The following is an 8,420-nucleotide window of genomic DNA, read 5'->3' as shown; positions in this document are numbered from 1 at the left end:
GTTTAGTAAATATGATTATACTTATAAGATTAAGTGTAATTCTGAGTTGATTGAAAGAGTTTCAATCAATAGCAGAATGGATAAGAATAATCAAGTAGGCAGAAAGATAAAAGTTTCTCTATTCTAAGAAGAAGGTAAAGTACCTTTTATTATGTTTTATGACAGGTCTTAATATTTAAGAACGATATCTCAATTGATCCTCTAAGTGAGTCTTAGTACAATTGTATGTCTGAGAAGAGGAATCAAGAATTGAAGAAATGGTTAAATCAAGAAGTCAATCATACTTCATTCAAAAAACAAGTATTAGAGTTAAGATTGTGACATTGAGTGACAAGTCTTAAGAAGATTTATAACATTCATCAAATGTGGAAAGTTTTGATGTCTTGGATAAGACAAAGACCAACTAAGACAAATTTTGTGAAGTGTTTTCTCTTGATAAAAGCTACACTAACTCTTGAATATTTGTTTGTCGAGAAATGTTTATTGACAAGAGAATCTTATATGTCAAGGAGTCGGTGGGAGTCTTAATGGTATTGAAAATTTCAAGAACTAATCAAGAATAAACCTTATCGATCATCACTAGGACACGACTTGAGGTTCACAACCTATCGTGTTGACACTATCTTGTTTCTGTGTCGTTCCAATTGAGTTAATTATGCATGTGAGTTCTATGAGTTCTCATTTGAACGCATAAAAGGCAAGCACCTTGATCAATGAAATGTACATTGATAGGAAAGGATGAGATGCTTAACTACTTGGAAGTCATGATGGGCACTCGTGTTACCATAAGGCAAGAAATCAAGATTGAGAAAGTTCGGTCCATGTGAGTTTGGATTTGTCGCAAAATTTGGTTTTGAAAATTTCGCATGAATAGGAACACATACACCATTAAAATCTAAGTGTCATAAGATTCCCTCCTTCATGAAAATTAATGTGAGTAAATGCTTTCACTAAGAGAGATTTTATGAAGATAGTGATTGTGAAAATTGTATTCTCAAATTCGATTATGATTACGGTATCCCTTTCCATGATTCGAATTGTGAGATTTGGCAATTAGTCTGAATTGTTTAGACACACATATGAGCTATCTAAGGCAAAGGTGTATAAGTTTGAGAAGCTTAGATAAAGGATTATCAAAGCAATAGGTATTAGAAATATGAACTTAAGAAATTCAATAGGTATTGTTTTTCTGGAAGTTAAGCTGTTTTCTGAATACATGTCAAAGCTAGTAGGAGCATAAGTGTTATGCTTATATGATAATAATCATCATGATAGTGGGAGCATAAATGTTGTGCTTGTATGATTATTAAGTCAAGTATTTCAAGTTATAAATATTAATTATAGAAAACAAGAGTTATACTTTGCAAAGTCGTAAAGGGTTGAATAGTTGTTTTGCTATAATTAAGGGAGAGAATATTATGCTTCATTTCAAATCTAAAGGCTTAGGTTGTGAAATGTTAACAAATTTAGTCAATGATACATAGTGCATTCTCAAAATTTCAATTATGATTATGGCATCCCTCTTCATAATTCGAATTATAAGAATGTGACACATAAGATATTATGGCAGAAGATTGATAAAGTATCGTATCTTTATGTAAGACATTATGCATTGTGTCCCATACGCTTCGGGTATAGGATCGATTGCAAATGCTATAATATTTGACCATTCTAAAATTTTCCAAATGTATAACGCATTAAGAGGGAAAAAGGACAAGAATCGGTATTGACTAAGAAAATTAAACAACTATCAAAGGACAATCCAAAGCTCGTTGAGGATTGGTCGTTTGTGAGTAGTTGGAAGTATGGTATTGGATGGACCATATCGACATTATTATGAATAGATAAGATTCTATTAAGAATGAGTTGTCATATGGAAAATATGGAAATGTTTCCATATTGGGAGCTGATTATTGAGAGTTTATGTCTAGATTAGAAACTTTTATGCAAGAAGGACATTCAAAGGAATGTACTTTGAGTGGGAGACATCATATCTATAGAATTGTTTCTAATAGAGATTGGCCAAGTCTTGATGATTTTGAGCTATGACTTTACGAAAGGATCATTGCATAAAATGTTAGAATCTAGCATATTCTATAAGTGGCAAGAATTTGATATTCTTACACTTGTGGTAAGGATTGGGAGTTGTGAAATGAGTATGATTGGAAATGTGCTAATTTAATTTGTTTCACAAAGTAAGGACCATAAGTAAACATTGTGTGCATGCTGAGAGCATGGGACAAGTGTAGTAATAATTCAAGAAAGAAGTTGATTACCCAAAACAACAAATAATGAGTAATCAATATGGTGATTAAATAAAATGTTTTATTTATACCCAGAGTTTTGGGCTATACGAGATTAGTATTATTCTTGTGTTTCACTTTGCATGTTTTGACTTCCTGAATAATTAATTATTTCAGAATAATCAAATTATTCGAACGGACCACAGTCGTTCATATGTTGGAAGTAGGTATGAATAAAGACTGTCGTGAATAGGTATGTGGATTGTCTAAAGTGTATTAGACATAAGCAAATGTTTGCTGCAACATTCATGAGTGCTTATGAATATGATTTGAGCATTGGATTAAACCCACGCTCACTTGGATCACTTCATGAATTGTATCATGAGTGATTGGTGAGACGATAAAATCCTATATTCTTGAAACCGAGATGTGTGAGTTGTATCTTGCGCGTCGATTACACATTGATAATATGTAAACGCACCAGTAACTTGGTGTTATAAAACATATTGTTGTGTGTGATTTGGTAAGTGAGTGCAAGCAAGCATTGAATCAAAGTTTATCCGTTCCTTTTATCCAAAGTAGGATGAAAGCGATATTTGTGGGCCCCTCGATGATTTAGTGATGGCACATAAGCGCTTGTCCAAGCCGAGACTAATTTGATGTGTTCAATTGTAGTCTGATGTCAGCCGTCATAAATCGGAAATCGGGAAACAGAACATAGACTGAGAGAATGATCAAAATCCATGTCTCAAGTCTATACGATATCAAGAATGGAGGAATATATGATCCTTTTTCTAAAGGACACGCTTATGATAAGATCAGAGTTGACAACAGCTTTTGAAAGCTACGGTTGCTAATCATGAATTGAAGTTATACGCAGAATAGTTATTAGAATTATCCAAGTGGGAGACTGTTGGATTAATGTCTAAGTCCATAACTAATTTGGTATGTACTTGACCCGATTGTGCATGGTCCTTTTGGGTTGCCTTCACACTGGTGACTAGACAAGATGATTGTTGAGGAGAGAGGCTGGTTTATTGTTAAGAATAATAAATTAGGGTATAAATATGATTTGTTAATATATTGTATGAATAATATATTAATTTGGAATCATATTATTAATTAGTATTTAATCAGAAATTAATTTAGGGATTAAAGGAACTGATTGAAAGTGCAGGGGCTATTTTGTAATTATTCAATAGTTGAGGCTTTGGGCCATTGGATCACCTTTATTAAGGATTGAATGAAAATCCTAGAAGGATCTAGGAGTTTTCGTCCAAGGGCTTAAGGAAAGGATTCCATGGACTTGCTTAGGCCCTAAGCTAAGGGATTAGGGTTTACACCTTGCAACCCTAGTTAGCCTTAAGTATAACTAGCACCCTAAGGCATTAAGATTTCGTGAAAGCCTTGGGAAACCCTAAAACGGACGAAATATAGGGGAAGATACCCTTCTCTCCTCTATCCCATATTCATCCTTTCACCTAGTGTGTTTGTGAGCCATTAGAGGTACTACACTTGTGGTACTTGCTTTCAAGAGCTAAGGAAATTCAAGGAACTAGTTGTTATTGCTATATAACAACAAAAGGTATGTATTCTATTTTTATATATGAATTTCGAAAATAATAGTAGCATGGCAGGTTTCTTTTTGAGTTCATAAAGTTGTATAACTAATAGTGAAAACATAGATCCAACTCTAGGGTTGCATGCACACATAGGATTGTTTGTATAAAACCCATCAAGAAGCTCACAAAACCATGTACTCAGTTCATCCTGGCAGCACTAAAATGTATAGGTACCTGAAAACCTATTATTGGTGGCCGACGATGAAGCTTGATATTGTAAAGTACGTGGCAGAGTGTGCGACATGTGTGTGGGTCAAGGCACAACATCAGAAACCATACGGGAGTTTAGAACCTTTACCTGTGCCTATGGGTAAATGGGATGACATTTCTATGGATTTTATCCCTAAACCGCCCATAACAAAGAATGGTCACGACATGATTTGGGTAGTCATTGATCGCTTCACTAAGAGTAGGCATTTCATAGCAGCCAAAGAGAAATGGTCTATGGATAAGCTTGCGGATTCTTACATGAAGGAAATTGTGAGGCTTCATAGTGTTTCGTTAACGATTGTGTCGGATCGTGACAGTCGTTTCACCTCGCAATTTTGGAGAAGTCTACAAGAGGAATTGGGTACCAAATTTTGTTTGAGTACAGCTTACCATCCGCAGACTGGTGGTCAGATCGAACGAATGATACAAACGCTTAAAGATATGCTAAGAGCAGGTACCTTGGAATTCTTAGGTAACTGAGATGAACATTTACCTTTGGTAGAATTCTCCTACAATAATTGTTTCCACTCGAGCATAAAGATGGCACCTTATCAAGCTATGTACGGATAAAAATGCCGTACATCGTCTTGTTACCTCGAGGCTGGGGAAAAGCAGTTTATGGGACCGGAGATAGTCCATCAAACTGCTGAAAAGTTGAAAATAATTAGGGAGAGAATGTTAGCAGCTCAGGATCGTCAAAAGAGCTACGCTGACAAGAAAAGACGATTGATGACTTTTGAAGTTGGAGATTTGGTTTTTCTTAAAGTATCACCGTGAAAGGGACTTATAAGGTTTGGCAAAAGGGGAAAGTTAAGTCCAAGGTTTATTTGACCGTTTAAAGTTCTTCAGAGGGTTGGTAACTAAGCTTGCAAGATCGAATTACCCAAAGAATTGAATGGAATTCATAACACTTTCCATGTGTGTTAATTTGAGGAAGTTCACAGGGGAAGTTCCTGACATGATTCCACTTTCGGAATTAAGAATTGATGAAAACAAGAGGTTGATTGAAGAACCAGAGGCAATCGTTGACCGAAAGACTAAGAAGTTGCAACACAAGATGGTCGAATTAGTGCTTGTTCAATGGAAACATACGAATGGGCCAAATCTCACTTGGGAGACTGAGAGTGACATGATGAGTCGATATCCGCATTTGTTTGTTGATGTGTGATTTCGGGGACCGAATCATTCTAATGTGGAGAGAATTGTAATGTCCATGTTTCTAGGCTAGGCATTAATTATGATGTAACAGTCTAGTTTAACCTTTGTAACCCATCTTGAAATAATAAAGATGTATTATTTGAGTATTATGTGTTTTGTGCTTAATTGTGTGACTTAAATGAATTAAGGATAAAAATAAGCGTCGAAATGAAATATTAGATAAACTCGATATATATGAAGGATGTGGTAGTGGTCATGATGAGGTTTACGAATATATAAAGAATGCTGAAATCCTAGTTATATCGAAGAAGTTATGGCTTGTCGAAATTTCGTGACAGAATCGACATGATGCTTACTGACGTAAAATACAAATTTAAGATATAGCGCTATCTATCCTTAGTGATCTAATCGAAAGTGGTAGAATATGTTAAATCGAGAGCATACATAAAAAGAACGCCCAAATCTGACTTCGTATGAGGAAGTTATGATTTTTTGAAGTTTCAGCTTAGCAGTAGACAGCCCGAAGTTCGAATATGAGATTGAGCAATATTTAGCCAAAAATTTCTAAATGAGAATTGAATGTCTCATCAATAGTAGTGCAATGACGGAAAGGCAGACGAAAACGGACGTCAGACGAAGGAGTTATGATTTTCTAACGGAGTTTTCCTGTTCCGGTCTACTAAAAATAATATAATAATATATAATTAAAATAAATTCAAAATTAGCCAACAGAGTGTAAACGAAAGTTGTAGATCTTGTTTTTTACCTATGCGTGCATATAAAGAACGTCAAAAACGGAGCTTGTATGCAAAAGATATGAATTTCTGAAGTTCGGGGCACGGAACTCGGTACTGTGTCAGAGTTCACGACGTGAACACTGTGTTCACAACGTGATATCAGAGATTTGACCCTTACGGAGCTGGCAGACCCAAGTGGACGAGTGACGCATGCAATGACGATCAAGCCGCACGATGTTAGCATTAGAAACTCACGACGTGAACCCAGAAAATTCACCCTATAAATAGAAATCAAGGGTCAGTCGATTTAGGTTGCTCCTCCCTTACTCTTCCACTCTCGATACCCTTGCTAAGCCCTATTTTAACTCCCCGAAGCCCCAGTATCATATCGAGACCCGAAGCGAGTCCTGAAGCCCGAAGATCCCGAGAAGAAAAGAGTTTCCGAGTTGAAGCTCTGCCTGCGAGAAGCCCGGTGTGTGAAGATCTTCCAGATCTACCAAAGAATACTACTTCTGCAAGCCATAGTGCTGTCCGATCATCTTCTGATCAAGTGAGTGTATATTCCCTTTCATAAAGATGATTTTAATACAAGTATTGTTTGAATGTATTAATTATATGTTTTGTGTGAGTGTATATTCCTTTTCTTCTAACACATAGATATAAAGTATCTCCGAGTGAATACGTGCTATGTGTATATAGATATATTATTTGTTACTTGGAATGAATCTGTATATTTGGAACAAGTATTAAATGAATATCTTATCAGTTTTTTAGTTGCATATGTATATTATTATCTACAAAATGTTGGGTAGAACTTGGTTAGATAGTTGATGTGTGATAAACTAATGAGAGGCCTCGATGTTGTTGTTGTTGACCTAGTCATCTAGCGGAGTATTGATGACGACCAATGACTCTTTCTAGATAGTCATGTGGAATGCTAGCAGGTTCATAATCTGTAGGTGTTGTGAACGATGTGTTCACCGGTGTACTCTATCCCCCTCATGGTTGCCTTTAGGACATCTATTGCTGAGGAAACCCCTTGCAGTAATGTCCGTCCCGATGGAAATCCTAGATTAGGTCCCTTGTAATAGATGTTGTTTTAGGGAAGTAAAGTGAGGATAACGGGAATGGGTAATCAGGTTATTGTTGGTTGATGAAATTAAATATAATTATTTATTGTGGGTTGAAAACCCTATATGCTCACCAGGCTCCCAAGCCTGACCCACTCAGTTTATTTGTATTACAAGAAGTGGCGCAAGGGCATAAGACGGATGGATCATCAAGTTGTTTTGTTTATGAGCCTGTATATGTATATAACTGTTGTATGGTTTGTAATATGTCGTTTATGTTTTTTTTTCTGTATCGGAACATGACATCCCGAGTTTTGATTATATAATGAGAATACATGTATTTATGAAATGTTTAGGTAAATATCATTTTATCCTATTTTGTTTTTGGGAAAAAATTCCGCAACTCTTTTAAATCAAAAGGATTTACTCTGAAATTATTTTAAAAGCATAAATGAACCAGACTTTTCTGGTCGAGATTTTGGGGATGTCACATGCGAGCAAGACTATATTGACGCACTATCCCCTTTTCAGCATAAAAATGATCGAGAACAACATTCTTAAACTCTATCCCGTTGTCAGTTCTGAGTGCCTTCACCCGGTGGTTTGTCTAGTTCTCTATCATCACAATAAACTTCTTAATCAAGTCAGCAACCCCAGCCTTATTGGACATAAAGAAAACCCACGTGAACCACGAGAAGTCATTGACCACAATCACACAATATACTGAGGACGTTGACCGGACCAAATAAGTCCATATGAAACAATTGGAGCATTTGGGTGATTGACTTGTTTAGATAGGTGTGGCTTTTGTGATGTTTTACTTAGGCACATGCCACACACTTTTCAAACATGATGAAATTTTTGACAGGAAGCCCGCGCATTATTTCATTCTTAGCAAGTCGATTCAAGTTCTTTGTGTTACCATGTCCAAGTCTTTGATGCCACAACATAGCATTATGTTCAGAAACTTTTGAGAAGAGGCAAGTGACTTGTTCAGAAAGATTGTGGTTCATGTCAATAATATATGGGTTGTCTTCCCATTTTGATTGAACTAGAATCCATTTATTTGGGATGACAAAGCATGGCTTCAGAACTAGACATTCTTTATCGGTGAAATGTGTTGAGTATCCCTTGTCACATATCTGTGAAACGCTCAACAAACTGTGCTTCAACTCGGGTGCGTAGTTGGCATTCTCGAAAGTCGAAACTTAGCACTCCATTTGAAATTGTTCCTTTCTGAGTGATTTTGCTGCTATCTCCTCCCGTAAAGGAAACATATCCCCCATTAAAATTCTGAATGTTGTGCAGTTGGGAGATGTCTCTTGTCATGTGCTAGGAACAACCGTTGTCGACATACCAAGGTCTAGCGAAATTCTTCCG

The sequence above is a fragment of the Lactuca saligna genome, chromosome 1 (genome assembly GCF_052625555.1).
Source record: "Lactuca saligna cultivar CGN05327 chromosome 1, ASM5262555v1, whole genome shotgun sequence".
In the NCBI taxonomy this organism is placed as follows: domain Eukaryota; kingdom Viridiplantae; phylum Streptophyta; class Magnoliopsida; order Asterales; family Asteraceae; genus Lactuca; species Lactuca saligna.
The sequence above is the reverse complement of the archived record's forward strand: the minus strand, read 5'-3'. Positions refer to the sequence as shown.